The sequence below is a fragment of the Phyllostomus hastatus genome, unplaced genomic scaffold, assembly GCF_019186645.2.
Source record: "Phyllostomus hastatus isolate PE091 unplaced genomic scaffold, TTU_PhHast_1.1 phas_contig_40, whole genome shotgun sequence".
NCBI lineage: Eukaryota > Metazoa > Chordata > Mammalia > Chiroptera > Phyllostomidae > Phyllostomus > Phyllostomus hastatus.
In genome coordinates, this window is record NW_025333872.1 from 54,249,946 (window position 1) to 54,266,768 (window position 16,823).

The 16,823-nt window shown below is 37.7% G+C and overlaps 1 protein-coding gene across 1 annotated transcript in view; it reads left to right on the plus strand.

The window, feature by feature from the left end:
- Positions 1 to 13,015: 13,015 nt before the first annotated feature.
- LIN28B (lin-28 homolog B) overlaps positions 13,016 to 16,823 on the plus strand; it is a 111,703-nt gene continuing 107,895 nt past the window's right edge. The window contains exon 1 of the mRNA XM_045844179.1: positions 13,016 to 13,116. The gene's annotated coding sequence lies outside the window, so the exon portion shown is untranslated. The remainder of the gene's footprint in view (positions 13,117 to 16,823) is intronic.

Genomic DNA, 16,823 nt, shown 5'->3' on the forward strand with positions numbered 1-16,823 from the left:
TTAGTTTTTTCCTGTCTGGGAAGCTCTTTATCTGCCCTTTGATTCTGAATGATATCTTTGCTGGGTAGGGAGAGCTTGAGTATAAGTCCCTGCTCTTCACGACTTTGAATATTTCTTGCCAATCCCCTCTAGCTTGCAAAGTTTCTTTTGAGAACTCAGCTCATAGTCTTATGGGAACTCCCCTATAGGTAACTACTTCTTTTCTTTTGCTGCTTTTAAGATTCTCTCTTTATCTTCAGCCTTTGGCATTTTAATTACGATGTGTCTTGGAGTGGGCCTCTTTGCATCCATCTTGTTTGGGATTCTCTCTGTTTCCTGGATTGCATGTCTGTTTCCTTCACAAAATTAAGGAAGTTTTATTTCACTATTTTTTCAAACAGATTTCCAGTTTCTTGCTCTTTCTCTTCTCCTTCTGGCACCCCGATGATGCAAATATTGGACCTCTTGAAGTTGTCCCAAAGACTGCTTATATTTTCCTTACATTTGGGGGTTCTTTTTCTTCTTGTTCTGATTAGTTGTTTTTTGCTTCCTTATTTTCCAAATCATTGATTTGATTCTCAGCTTCATCCACTTTACTGTTGTTTTCCTATAAATTGTTCTTTAATTAGTGTGTCCTTCATTTCTGACTGGATCTTTTTTATACTGCTGAGGTCCTCACTAAGTTCCTTGAGCATTCTTATAACCAGTGTTTCGAGCTCTGCACCTGATAGACTGCTAAACTATTTAGTTTAGTTCTTTTTGGGGAGTTTTGATCTGTTCTTTCATTTGGGTCACATTTCTTTGTCTCTTCATTTTGGCAGTCTTCCTGTGTTTGTTAGTGTGTATTAGGTAGAGCTGCTTTGACTCTGTGTCTTGGTATTGTGGCCTAATGCCCAATAGGGTCCAGTGGCACTGCCTCCCCTATCACCCAAGCTGGATACTTGAGATGCACCCTTCATAGGGACTGAGTACACCCTCCTCTTGTAGTTGGGCCTTGGTTGCTGTTGGCAGATCAATGGGATGGATTTACCCAGGCCAATCAGCTGCAGGGATTGGCTGTGACCACTTTCCATCAACTCCACCCTCCATGGAGGATTATTATGCAGGGGTAGTGTGGTAGCACTCTGATGTGGTCTGTAGCTGTTCACTGAGTCCACTAGGATTTCCCAGGTGGTACAAGCCAAGGTTAGCTCCCACCAGTGTTTTGCCCGGGGCCACCCTGACTGAGCTATAAAGCAATCTGACGGGTTGCTACTTGTGCTGGGTTTGGAGATTCCCAGGTGAAGCCAATCTGTGAATCTAGGCTGACTGCTGCTAGTGCCATGCCTAGGGCTCATTGAGGCCAGATACTGACTGTTTGATAGGATTTAGTAAATTGTGAAGCAGGAGCTAAGATTAGCCATTCATATGCAAAAGTAGCTTGGGTGGGCCTGTAAACTGGGTGGAGTACAGTCTTTGGGGATTTCCCTGGCTGACTGAATGTTGTTAGCCAGGTTGATGGAGTCTCAGATATGGCACCAACTTGCCAGCTCTGTTGGGGGAAGGTTTAGAAAAGGGACAATGGTCTCTACTCACCTTGACGACAAACACTTCAGTTCCTCCCTGTATGCCACTGGTGCCTTTCAAGCTGCTACCCTGGTGCTGGAACTCAGAGGCAGTGAGTCTGAGAAGGTGAGTCCATATGTGGGTTCCTTAAGAGGAACTCTTAGGGGCTCCACAAGTTTCTTCCTCCAACTTAGTCCTCACTGGATTTTGCAGCCAGAAGTTTTGGGGATTTACCTTCCTGGCACTGGAACCTGGGCTAGGGGGCTTGGTGTGGGGCTGGAACTCCTTGCTCCTGAGATACCCCACCCAAATTTTTATCCACTACAGGTAGGTTCGGGACTAGCCTGTTCTGCATCAGTGCCTCTCCTACCATTCTGGATGAATGTAGTTTCTTTAATTCCATGGTTCTCAGACTTCCATTCAACTCGATTTCTGATGCTTCTGAATTATGGTTGTTTTATATCTTACTTGTAATTTTGATGTAGTTGTGCAAAGAAGTGAGCCATGTTTGCCTATGCCACCATCTTGACTGGAAATCTGAAGTCAGTACTTTTTAAACCTCTTAAAATGGAGCTTGCAGAAAAGATTACCTGGCTTAGTCTTTATCAAAGAACAGCAAGAGCCACTTGATGTCAGCACTTATGAACTGTAACCTTGACAATGTCTCTGATGTTGGTTTTCAAGGTTATGATCTATGACGAAAAAGGTTATGATCTATGACAAAACAAATCAGAAACCATATAAGATGTTTGCTTGAAATACATAAAATTATCTAGAAAATAATAAACTCAAGCATAGTGGCAATTCTTGTAATAAGAATAAAAATCTCATTTTAAGTGACCATTTTACAAGCCCTAGAGATTCATGAACTGGAATTTTGCCAAATCAGGAGTAGGACAAAAATTCTACATGTATGAATTTTCCATGGGCAATACCCTATTATCTCAAGAATCAAATAAGTGGACTTTAAATATATGTATTTGGGATTTTCTTCAGGTCATGAGAGCAAGATGTTGTTCACAAAAGAACCTCACATTATAGTCCTGCACATGTGCCTTCCTATGTAGTTTCTTGCCACATACCCAACTAGTGTCTTCAATTTCTCCTTTTATATATATGCCATAGAATCACTAAATTCCCTAGTACTTCTTTTTTGAAGTATATTAAACAAAACAAATCAAAATCAGTGCACTAATAGGCTTCATAAAATACAGAAGTTTTTTTCTTTTTCTTTTTCCTAGAACACAAAACTCCCTCTTGGGCTGCTTCTAAATAGCAACATAAAGATGCTCCAAAAGCACAGAGGATGCCAAAGGGGTGTTCACTGGGCAGAGTCTGTGAGCTTCTTACTGAGAATAATGCAAATCTAATTGGCTGCCTAACGAATCATTATTAAGCTCTCTGGAGTTGAAGGAGGAATGTACACATTTGCCTCAGCTAACTGTCATTTGATCAGCCTGAAATAAAATAATAGAATTTATTAGGCCATTAAATAGATATTTTCATAGGTAGCCTGAGAACCCTTCCATATCTGTGGTTCTATAATGAAGCTAATTAAATAGCCCTTATTTCTTGCACCTCCAGAACTTAGTTTTAAGAAAATGCAAATGGTCTCTATTCTTATTCAAAAATAAAAACATGGTAAAATCAGATCACAGAATTAACGTTTCTACTGAGCATGGCATATGAGAGAAGTAAAGAACAAATACAGCTTTCCATTTTCCTCCACTTTGAATTTTTGTTTGCATGCTCTGAGAATTTTGTCCTAAACTATTATAGTCAAATTATTATTATACACTGATTCTCTTTAAAGAATTATAAGATTTATATTCTGCTCTCTAACCATAATTGTCAGTTATTTAATGTAATTTGTTTAAATTTGTTCATTGTATATCACTTGTCCTTTCTACATAACTTAATCATTTATTTTTATTTATCTTTTTAAAATGAGAAAAAATTCTTGAAGTGCTTTTGTTTATTTGTTTTACTAAAGATTACATGGAGGATTAAATGAAAAGTTAGGGTTATTTGACACTGTCTTTTTTTGTTTTATGGAGTTAATATTTTCTTGAATCTTGAGAATCAAAGCAATTGTGTAAAATTTTATTCTTCTGAAGTGTGCTCTTCATCTATAATTTACATTATTTGTTTCATTTTGTTCCAGCATTTTTGTAGAGGTCCCATTTGGGTGTTTATTACTGTTTGTCAAAATAAAAATAGTGTGGTGGAATCATCTAATGCCTTATTCATTTGGGGGAATATTTGAATCCTTACCTTAGAATATGGACTACAGGTTTCATTTTAGTGTTATTATTCTATTGTATAATCAGTCCTCTACTTGCCTAAGGAGACGGACCAAACCTGTTGCCATAGATAGCCACACTGTTAGGCTTTGTATTATCAATTGCCCACCTCTGTCCAATTATGCAAAATTATGAAAAAATTTTTACTGTCCTATTCAGTGGGATGTCCTAAAGTGCTGACTTATTCTTTAAAGTGAGTCCCACAATTTTGTGAAAAATCAGATTACTGTGACACTCATAGTTTGTTAACTGTTTTTTTTAATTAATTTTCCTTCCTTTCCTTCCTCCCTACCTTCCTCCCTCCTTCCCTTCTTCCTTCCTTCCTTCCTCTCTTTTTGAGTGGGTCCACTTAACTATTTCCCTTTCTAGCCATCTTTGTTCCTCTGCTGCAAATTTGATTCTTAACATAGAATCCCCATTCCCTTACCATACAGAGCTCTTTCACTCTGATTAAGAATCAAGAATAGAAAATTCCCTAAATGATAGCTGGTAGCCACAGGATCTACTACAGCTGACCATGTACATTGGGAAAATAGGCTCCAGGACTTGGTCTTTGCCTTTCTTGCTGCTTCCCCATTCTTTTAGTCTTGCATCTTCAAAATGGAAGCACAGTGGGTACTTTATTACCTTGACTTCCAATAACACTACAAATGACCTCTAGTAGGGGAAAGCTTTGGAAAAACATATACCAAACTCTTAACTCTGAGAATTTGGCTTGTTACATTATATATTCTATCATGTTCTAATTTTTTCAGTAAGCTTATTTCATTTTAGTACTTTTTAAGGGTATTTACAAATTACTTTTTAATATTGTGGCAAATAAATTTTAGTACACTGAAAATTTAAAAGTGAAATAAGAAAATCCTTTGTAGAAAAAAATGAATGCAATTTATAATTAAAGTTGCAGAAATGAAAAATTTTCCAAATAAATATAAATATACTAGAACAAGTACATAGACTGAGGAAGGGCACTAATTATATTGAAATGCAATGAAAATTATATTCAATATAATCTAAATATCAAATTGGAAAAAAATAAGGAAAGAGGGTCTACAGCTTCTTATTGAATTGACTGACTTCAGAAATGTTAACATACTTGATGATGCTAGAAGTGCTCCTGCATTTATAGATGGATTCTAACAAATTTTCCCAATTATCATGGAAACTATTCTAGTTCAGTAGACAAGAGACAGCAATTATAAGCCTTGGAAACAACCTCCCAGGTATTTCTATGAGATGGTGATTGTATTATAGATGTTCTCGTGTACACACATAGATATTATAACTTGAACCAAATAATTTCCTCATGATGCACTAATTATTATTCAAACCTCTTCCAAGTCATCTGTTTAGCTAAATAGGGGTGCCTGTGTTCCAAGTCCTTGAGGACCCCTGAAGAAAACTGAGTCTAATAATTGGAGCATCTCACACCACTCTGAGTTAACTCTTTATTTTGTGGCTGCCTCAATTTGTTCTGCAGATACAACATCACTATAGCAAAATGTGTTGTTAGATAAATCAGTTCTATGAATCAATATCAAAGATAATATTTTAGTTGTAATCTTGATTTTTATTGGTTATGTGAAGCCCAGCCCCAGCTGTCTCATGTTCATGTATTCTATTATTATCCAAACAACCCCTGGGAATCATACCATCCCCTACCTCTATGTCCCATGTGGTTCTGTGAAATGAGACCTGGCTTGAGCCTCTACCCACTGTCAGTACCAGGACTCCCAAGCCCATTCCCTTGGCTAGTTCATATGGCTCATGCTCTTCCTCAGTAGTCATTGCAGGATTCTGTTCTTTGGCAATGCTTTGTGGGATGCTGCTTTCACTGTCGTCCGGTGCTGGTACATTTCTTTGCATCTGCAGCCACAGTGTGTTTCTGGCCTTTGTTGTACTGACCCCACAGTGAAAGAGACAGATGTGATAAACTGTTATTTTTTAAATTCCCTTTTGGCCTCCAATATAACACTTAGTAGAAAATGATTTCTTACACTACTGAAAAGTCCCCTTTCTAAGGGCAGGCACCAAATGTATCTGGGAAATCTCATAATTGTTTTATTACAGTGTTGTCAAATACACCAGGAAGCAGCTGAGATGTCCCTGGCTCTGTTTTCCTAAAAACCTTAATTCAGAATCACAGAAGCCTGGCATTGGGGCCTGGACATCAGCATTTCTAAGAGTTACTTTGTGACTTCTTGAATCATGTATTAATTCCCATTGGATAATTTAACATAATTAATTCACATAGTTAATCATGACTTATTGAATCTCTTCAAGCAAGGTGAACCTAGTAAGAATCTGCATGGCATCATTTTATTTCTGTTAACTGTATATTATCACTGGGAAAGAAGGTATAGACTTCAGGCAGTTGTCAGAAGTGCTTGTCCACAATTATTCTATCAAGCCTAAAACCGGGCCCCTGGGACTAAGGCTTACTAAATTTTACTTCGGTCCCCATTTTGTAGACTGGGTCCTGCAGAAGTAAGGCCTGCTTCAGTGTGGTTGGTAGGGTAATAATATGGGTGTAATAATTTATAGTTTTAATTTGAACATTTCACCTAAAATGTCATATGGTATGCTTGAGTGTGATTTGTTATATTACAGAATTACATGCTTATGATTTTGTAATAAAAGATTTTGTAATAAGATGGGGCATTATTTGTGCTAGAGTTATAGTTATATACATACACAGATATTTAGTGTGTATATATATTTTAAACATGTCCCAATCACACATACCAACCCCTATACCCAAATTAAAACTATCTTCTATAAACATGGTTGGAAGCTACTATTTGTCTTTGTTACCACTCCTTGGGCTTGATGTTTGAAGCAGTAATTCTAGGTAAGTGGGTCAGTCCAAGGTCTAGATTTGGTAAGGAGTATTAGGAAGCTTGAGTGGTTGTTGATACAAGCCCTACTCTTCAATCTACCTTTCTTGCTTTAATCTCCATCTGTCTTGCTTCTCTCTATATACCTTAATTGGTTCAGAACTGAGAAAAGAAAAAGGGAGTATTATTCAATGTTTCATCAAGCCACCAGAAATTAGTGACAACCCCAAGGAATAGCAAGAGAAGAAGAAACATTGGTGTACAATAAGAAAGTAGAAAAGAGGCTAAAATAAGGAAGCAAAATAAAAAGAAGGATATATTTTTAAAATAACTACAGTGATAAGAGTAGCTTTAACAATTGCTTTTTGTTCCATTCTGAACAATCAATTGAGGAAGAAACTAGGAAGATACTAAGGTCCAGAGTGTTGACCTTTTTCCTTAGGTGAAGAAGATGGGCATGAAGAAGACTAGCAAAGTGTTCTCTATGTTCCCTAAATACCATTCCCTACTCCCCAACCCTGTAAGTGACTCAGAACAAATTTGCCTATCCTGGAAATTCTTCCCCAAGAGTCCTGGTTAGAAAGCAAAGTGAAAAATTATTTTCAAAAATGTTTAGTCCAGGTATACACATAATTAGCTAAGTGGGTACTTACTTATATATCTGTAGCACACTATCCCAGAAGAGGGATTACTGGCCATAGAGTATATTTATCCTTTGAATGTTTCCCCAAATTGCCCTCTCTAAACCTTGTACCCCTTTTGCAGCCCCAAAGGAGTATATGAAAGTAACAATTTACCCATAGCCTTGCCAACAGAATGTGTCATCAAACTTTAGGATTTTTGCCAATTTCACAGGTGAGCACAAGTTTGTCATTTTTATGAATTTAAGCTTTTTCCCCATTTTTCATTATTCTCTTCTATATGTTAGGGAGAGTTAAACAGATAACTTATAATTTGGATGATAGGGCTTGCTTCATATTAATTTCAATAAGCATACAGTAGTCTAAAAGAAGCATTTGTGACTGATCTTTTTTTTTACTATAATAAATGAGAAAAAAACACCTAACTATGTGGATCTATTCAGTTCTCTGCAGTCACTTCATTTTTCAGTTCTAACTGACAGATTATTAGTTGAATTGTGCCCCTCCCAAGGATGTTGGAATCCTAACCTCCAGTACCTGAGAATGTGACCTTATTTGGAAATAGGGTCTTTACAGATGATCAAGTTTATATGAAGTCATTAGGTTGAGCTCTAGAAAACAAATACTATTACTTTCTTATTTTAAACTCTATTTTAAAAATGGTTTAATGGCAGGAGAATAAATGTAATATGTAAAGATTTAGTTTTTTAATATTATAACATTTAATACTTCTAATTCATAAGTAAAACGACATGATGTCTGGGATTTACTTTCATATACAAGGTCTGTCTAGAAAAAGTCCAGCCATTGTTAATGAGAACTATTTGCGCTACATTGATGTATACTGGCAGTAAAGGAGAACGGACTGGAATGTGCATGCGTGAACAATGACGACTTTACTGTACCAGCCAGTGGGGACAGTAGATGCCATTGAGTGAGCATGTGTACTGTGTGGCCGTCACATTAAAAATGACTGAGTAGAGCAACAAATCTGCATCAAATTGCACATGAAGCTTGAACATTCATTCCTCCATGGGAACTATTTGGATGATTCAGAAGGGCACAGCTATGGGCAACTGGTGATTGGTAGCTTCAAAAGAACAACGTGCCTGCTCATGCACCATGTCTCATGCTGAGTTTTTTGGCAAGGCATCAAATTACCCAGGTTGCTCAGTCCCCCTGCAGCCCAGATTTGGCACCCTGTGACTTCTGGCTTTTCCCCAAACTAAAATCACCTTTGAAAGGGAAGAGATTTCAGACTGTCAATGGGATTCATGAAAATCCAATGGGGCAACTGATGGCAATTGGGAGAACTGTGTGTGTTGGGAACCGCCCTGCCTGGTATCAGAAGCTGTAACCCCCACCTAGGCTAAGGCTAAGGGAGCGCCCTTGGAACCATAAGCCAGCAAGGAGACAAAAGCTTATCTCCTTGGCAGGAGCACTGCTTTTGCTGCTTCATTCATAACTGAACCCCAAAGCTTGGTCAGTTAGCCAAAGACAGGTAAGATTCCCCAAGGGGGGAACGACCTAACACAGGCACGATCACATGAGAGGCCCCCAAAAGAAGGACTTTGGGGACTACAGCAAAAGGGGGTGATGGACCCTCGCTCCTCGGCTTTGACATAGCCTGAGTTCTCAGCGTCTGGGAGAAAATCTCCTTATCTCTTGGTTGCCTTAGTTCCCTTGCTCCACCTAAGCCTGAAACAATGACAGGGTGGTGCAGCTCTGTGCTGAAAAGGGTGGATTCCCAGGGTGATCAGGCCTAAGAAAGAACATGTAAATTACTGTGAAACCTTCTTTGTTTAGAATGAGAAAGGTCCAAGGAGGAAGTTAGTTTGTTCCTCAAAGTCTTACAGCTCTTTGACCCTGATTCAAAATAGACCCACAGAGTTCCTTGTTATCTATTGTTCCTTACTTCCTTGTAATGAGTAATAGTACCTGAATTATTATGCAAAACGAACCCAATAAAAGCAGGTTTGGACGGTAAATCAGCGTGCTCCCCACTAGAGGGGGTGGCCATTCCGCCTACTTCTCCACAGAAACTAGTCTGTCTCTGTGCATGTTTTTTCTCGCGTTTCATCGAGCCATCCGCAGCGTTCCGTGATCACTGCTGTCCGGTGACCCACGCATCATGTGTGAGATCTCAAGGTGCCTACTTTGAATGCAGACTGAGGAGTCATTGTCCTATGTACTATGTTTTTGTATCTTCAATAAATGTTTCTATTTTTCATATTACATGTCTGGATACCTTCTGGACAGACCTTGTACTTTGGTCAAAAAAAAAGGGTGGGAGATAAATAACACACTGCATGCTATATTTTCCAAATGTCTTGTTAATTACTTGCTTAAAAAATAACCATGGTGCATTCTCATGCACCAATTAAAAAGCAAAATATCTTTCACACACACTATGTGCCCAGCACTGTTGTGGGCACTGGAGGCACTGAGAAGAATAAGATAGATCTTGTTCTTTCAAGGAGTCATTATCAGATATAATCTTAGGAGTAAATTATCGCCATGGTCCCAGGTAAAAAGATACATTTTTAGAAATAAATTGCTGAGAGCCATATATAAATGATAAATTCATTTTCCTTTAACTTTCTCTTGTGGCTTTTCATTCACTTTTAATTATGCCAATTTTATTCTTTGGTAAGTGCTTAGCCTATCAAGGTTCATTCTCTCCCCATCCTGGCACCTAATATAAAGTAATACAGTAAGTATTACAGTGCCACGTTTTTCATTTTTCTCACAGCAACATGATGCCATAATGATAATTAGTTTGAAATCAAAAAGGAAAATGGCCTATTGATTATTTGGGATACCAACTCAAGGTTATATTTTAATCTGTTTTAATTGTTTTCTATTTACAATACTCAAGACTTTAAACAAGTAATATATCAATATATCGTAAGTCTTATAAAGCACCTGACATAGTTATTAAAAAAAACAGAAATTTCATTCTGTAAGAGCATTGATTATAAACTCCACTCATAAATAAAATATTACTATAATGCTTTTAAGTCAAAGCATATCATATTTCAGATGGTGATATATAATTAATTGCTGTTTTTCATTTTTTGTGATCAATGTCTGCATCTTTTTTCATTAAATTATAAATGGTATCATAACATAAAGTATGTAGCATTATAACAAATCAATTGCAATTGATTTATACAATGGCTATAACTAAGAATTTGATGTGAACAAATTCTCTGTACTACTCAACGAGTAATATAAATACTTTACATACTCACCAATGAAAAGGCATCTTTAAAGTCAGTCACACTCTACACAGGCTCAATGGAAAGTCAGGCAATCATCTAGGAATGGACCAAAGGTAACCAACGGGGAAAGTTCTTAGGGGGTCACAGTGGGATTTTGTTTCTGATAAATTTGATTCCACTCATCTCACCCCCAAACCAGAAGTGTTTTTTTCTAGACCATGGTTATCCCTGACAGATGAACTGGTTTCCTAATCTAATCTAGGAATTGGAAAGAAGCATATGGTCATCATTATACAGTAATGATTTAGAGATTTGTCTTTTAGGAATAAATTATCCAGCTAACTGACCTTTATTAGTAATGTTCAAAGTTTTCCACTTATAATTTGTTGTTATACCATATATAAGGTGTACACATATACTAAACATTTATTTTGAACATAACTGGTTTTTATTTTGCTGAAATATTTAATCCCTTAATCAGTTACACCAAATAGTCCATATTTGTTTGATCAAACCAGATCACAGATTACAAGGCTGTTTGATTTTGTAACTGGTCACATGATAGTTGACCAGGACTATTTGGTTCTGAGTGAATAAAAAGAAACTTTGAGTGACAAGAATAAACTACAAAGGCATTAGGAGAGAAGGCAGTGCCATTTTGGGGAGATAATACCAAAACAACAGAGTTAGGTATGCACATATCACAGTATTTTTGGCCAGATATTTTGGCACTTTGAGAGGTAATGTATGTGTTCAATTTGAGGTTGAGTATTTTATTGTTTAGGAAAGTACAATGTAGAATACAGCTGATAGTAGGTTCTCCACACTTCTGATACTATCTACGATGCTCACTGTATTCTGAGATACATTACTAATTATAACTTTGAATTGCACAATTAGGAATTTACCATCTGTAGGTACCAGCAGAGCGTTTGTTAGTTAAGGAGAAAAAGAGCCGGTACCTTCTTACAGTTTCACTCCTGCCTCCCTCGAGGTGCCACCTGGAGACCACCAAATGAGATTTCTCCAGGATCCTGTGCTGGCGCTGCAGGACCAAGCGACAGGCCCTGACAGTCGCAGCCTCCGCGAGAACAGCCCCATTCTGCTTTGCGCGAGAACGCGCCTTCAGGTCGGAAGAAGGCAGCGCGCTTCCTGAGAGCTGTTGGGGAAAGCTCCGCCACAGCCGTGCGCGCCCACAGAGCCCGAGAATGAATGGAAAGTTCAATCTCGCGCGCTCGGTGTGAGCAGCCAATGACGCGGCCCAGAGCTGCAGCGGGCAGGTGTGCGCGTGCCGCCGCCTGACGCAGGGCTCGAGTCGAGCAGCCCGTGCCACCGCGGCTTCCCGAGGCCCCCAGCCGGCCCGGCCCGCTCCTTCCTATTCCCAGCCACCCGCCAGGCAGCAGCGGCGGAGCTGCGGCCACAGCGGATTCTGCGTCCACCAGCCGAGCACCGCCCTCCCTCCCCGACCCCTCCGCGCCGGCCGGGACCCCTTGCGGGCTCACAATGTGCTGACCCTCCCGGCCCCGCCGGGCACACCCCAGGTCTCCGGAGCTCCCTCAGGAAGTGACAGCCTTCAGGCCCTTTTCTCCACCCGGTCCCCCGGACTGAACGCCACACGCGTAGTCACACGCTGTCCCCCGCTTACACCCGGGCTGGCGACGCGACCATGAGGCCCCGGAGGTAAGCAGCGCGCTCCGCGGCTGTGCGAGTGCGGCCAGGTGTGCGTGCGGTGCGGGCGGCTCGCTGCCCCTGGTCTGGCACGTGAGCAACGTCGAGCGGAGCTCGGTGCCAAGGGGCAGGAAGAAAGGAGGAGGTGCGAGCGCCGGTTAGGTTAGGGAGAAGAACGAAGCAAGCTAGGGAAGTGACATGTCTCGCAGCAAGTTGCTGTTCGTAAGCAGGACCCCACGTCCTTCCTTCACCAACCCTTTTTTAATGCCCTCTTGTTGTCACTGAGATGCAGGCGGTCGATGTACTTCCGGGTTCACACCTTTCTCAACCCCGCTCCGCGCCGCTGGGTTGGCGCTTGTTGCAAGCGAGGTGTTGCTCATTGCCCAGCTGCCCAGTGTCACTGCTGCGGTCTCCGCTGGTCAGCCAGATTGGGCTGTGAGCTATAGTGCTGGGCGGGGAGGGGTGCAGGCGACTCGGGGCACTATGGTGAGACACAGGGTCTTGGTGGCGGGTCTGCACGGCTGGTGCAGGCGCCTCGCACAGGCGGGGCCTCGTCGCCAGGGGGCGTCCGCACCTGCCCTTCACATTTTCCGCAAACGGAGCTGCTTTGTAGCCTGCAGGAATCGGAGATCGGTTTTTGCTTCGGTGTCGGTGATGTGAATTCATGAATTAAAGTTAAGGATTTGTGAAGGACGGAGAAAAATGCACTTGGATTTAGGTTGCTTTTGAAAACGACCAAAGAGGAAATGATACATTTGCAGAAGCATTAACTACTGACTGGAACACTGGATGCGGGTGCATTACGAGGATTTGTACTACAAAAACTTTTTTTTTAATTGCACGTTGGTAGACATTGAGTGTTTTCGAGTAACATCTTGCAGTATGTATATAATGTCCTCATTGCGGAAATTTCTTAAATGTAAGTAATAGTAAGTCCGCCATTTTGAATTGGTTCATGTAACACAGACTGAAATCTTAGGTTCCTGTGTTTCCTTGAGTTCCTTTTTGTTCCTTTTGTAAATTTGTTTTCATCCATAGGTTTTTTAGGTTACCAGGTATTGTTACTGTTCATAGAACTAAATTATCCAGTGAAGATTTTTATACCTACAATTGCTAATGCAAGGGGAAAATAAATTATGCTTGTGTTTATTGTTTTTATTTCTTGGCCATAAATACTGCGGAAGTTAAAAGTACACATAACTAATATTAGAAAATGTAAAACATTTTACATTTCTAATGTAAATGTTTACAAAACATTGTTGGCAAAGTGTGACATTAAGTGAATTTTACCCTGATTAAAAAAATTCTTGTGTCATTTTTGTGTAGATTATTACTATATTTAGCTAGGTGGTAATACAAATGCATCTTTTGGTAAAACGAATTTTTAAGTTCAAGAAACACTGAAAAACATCACAATTTAATTTTATAAAGATTTCAGGCAAACTGTAACATTTGAAATTGAACTATTCAAAATTTGAAAGTATAAATCTGGTATAAATGACACATTTTTCATGTGAATCTGTTATTTGACATATTTTTTTCTGCTGTGGTTTTGTACAGTTTGATAGGAGTCATAAATTAACAACAGAATATGTAATAATCAGTATTCAGTTTTGAATTATAATTAGATCCTTGGCCATATGGGGACAATTCTTGCTTCCCACACTCTATCTCTGAATGTATGAAATAGGACAATCCAGTGTGTCTAAATTTCCTAAAGAGCTTTAGCAATTAAACTGACACAGGCCTCTTTCTAGTCTTTGGAGGGGAGGTAAAGGTACCTCAAAGAATAAAATACTTTATTTGACTTTGCCATTTTATAAATAGGATCAACTAATCATTGCTTGTTAATAAAATGTCAAATAAATGTTAATACGAATTTAAGGATCTGAATCAATTTGTAATGCAAACTAATTAGAGCTGTTTATAGGTACTTTGCAATAATAGATCTGGAACCAAATGATTCAAAGATAAATTCTCATCCTTGTTAAACTTTTTAATGTCTTATTATATGTCTGTGCCAAACTTCTTTCAGAAACAATGAAAAATTTGTTGTGAAATTAATCAGGATTTAAATAAATCCAGGTTATGGGGGGAAAGACCGTCAACTACACTTCTTTGTAAGTGAAGGAGGTTGAATTTTAGTATAGTAGTGCTCAGAGTTAGTCCAGAGTGACTTAAAGTATGTTGCACATGTAAATTCTAAAAAACCACCAGAAATTTAATGAATATAGTGGATTTAAGAGTTTTTTCCCATTCTGAAGAAAGAGAAGATTAAACCGATCTTACCTGTCATAGTTTGATAATGATTGATATCTGATCATGTCTCTTTTTTCAGTATTTGTAACACTGCTATCATAATTTATAAACTATGATTAAGGGAAAAATAAGTTATTAAATAAAACATAATAATAGCTTTCAGGTATAGCATCAATGTTTCTTTAAAATAATCAAAGTGTTATTCATAAGTATCAAATTTGTAGACTAAATGATCTTTAAACATTTAAGCTATACTTCAGCTGATTAAAAAAGGGAAGCAGAGATTCATAGATGCATTAGTTTAGAAGTAATAAAGGCTGTTGAGTATAAAAGGGACATTACAAATTTTTGGTCAGTTAAAGATTTTTCTTATTTGGCAATTTTTAGTAGAATCTTATTTTCTTTTAAAACTTTATAGCCCATAAGTGTCCAAGTTTTTATATTTAAATGCTTGAGAACATGTACCTGATTTTTTTGCCTTTAAAGGAACATTTTCTTTACCAATAAATACTGTTTTCTGTGACCCACGAGGTAAAGAATTTCTAGCTTTCCAAGTAGAACAATGAAAAAAAATTCTTTATATTAAAAGATTAAGATTGATTTACATAAACATATCTAGGAATATGTAAAATATAAAATTACATTGATTTGAGAAACTTGCCCACTAGATACATGTATACTGATTTGGATTTATCTGACAGTCACTCTGGGAAGTCGCTGACCATAGTGCTGAACCAAGACAGCCATATTGGTCATTGCTAAATCTGACTGAAAACCACACAGAAATTGCATAGAGGTTCAAGTACTATCCTCACTGTAAGAAATATATACATATACTTTATATATACCTTTTAATGTAGTCTTTTTACCCAGCTTCATTGGAATCAACCAGAAATTGTAATAGAGAAATTTTACCCTTAACTGTATAACATTAATTTTGAATGTCAGTATAATCAATAAGATCAATGCTAGAGGTTTTCTCTTTCTTCGAAAGCTGCCACTTGCAAAGGAAGACAAGATTATAAAACCAATTTAAGCAACTAATGAATTCTCAAAAAAAGTACAATTTTAGCTGATACTGCAGTAAAGTTGTGTATGAATTTGATACCTGGAATTTTTGATTCAAGTTCATAGTCTGGCACTATCCATACCATCATCAAGACATGTGTTATCAAATTAATCAATTTAGAAATAAGTCATGAAATAAATTCTACTTGGAAACAACAATATAAAAGCAAGTTTATAAATAGAAAAATATATATTTTTACATTATAATGATCTTGAGTTAGTTCTTTGGGGAAATTTTCTATTGTTTGAACCAGGACAGACACCAGGCTGTCACTGCTTATGATATTACTGTGTTTTACATTGTGTGAATTGAACACTGATATGAAATCACTATAGAAATTACTTGAAAAGGAATGTGTAATACATTTTAATATTTCAGTAAAAAGTATCATTTGTACTATTTTAGATGTAGAACTTGACAATTTTTCTAAAAATAGAATGGGTTGATATGCAGGATCATCAAATTAAGGGTCAGAGGTGACCACCCAGGACAAAGGGCATGCAGCTCATTTTCAAGCAATCAGTTTCCAGTTTTTTCATGGCTGAACAAAAGCTTAATTATATAGAAAAAAAGGACATAGTGTTGTATGACCAGTTGTAATGGTGGAAAAACACGTTTTAAATTTTCTAAATACTTTCAAATCTGTATTTCTTTTACAAACAGTAGAAATGCAAGAGCCAAAATGCTACTTTTATATTTTTCAGATATTTCTTTTAGGTAATATTTTTTTAGATTCTATAAAAATATTTCAACTAAAATATTCTATACTGTATAGGTATAAAACAGACATACTTTTTTGTAGATTAAATATTTTAGAAAAACTAAATGGGTTTTTTTTGCACTAATCTCTTGGTATAATCTTTGCCAGTGAAATTCCTATTGTTTTTATTTAATATTATGTTTATTATACCATTAGATCACTGGCCATGGCATAAAGATGAGCAGCCTCTAAAACATCTCTTGATGTTTATTATGTTAAATAGAGATATTCAGGTTTACATGAAATCTTTTGTTTTTGTTACCATACCAAAAAGCTGTGATACAGTTTTTAGCTTCAAGTTGTGGAGGACATTAAAAATATATGTTATTAGCTTTTTAAACAGAAATTTTACTATTATTTGAATTCTGTAATTTAAAACCACTTTTTTCTTTAATTTTATGTGACCTTAATGAAATCAGCTGTGGGCTTTATTGTATAAAACTGTTGTTTTATAGTGTAGGAAATACAAACTATTTGCATTAACAAAACCAACTGTGCTGTTGCTCAGTTGTGCTACAACTTTCACATTCACAAATTA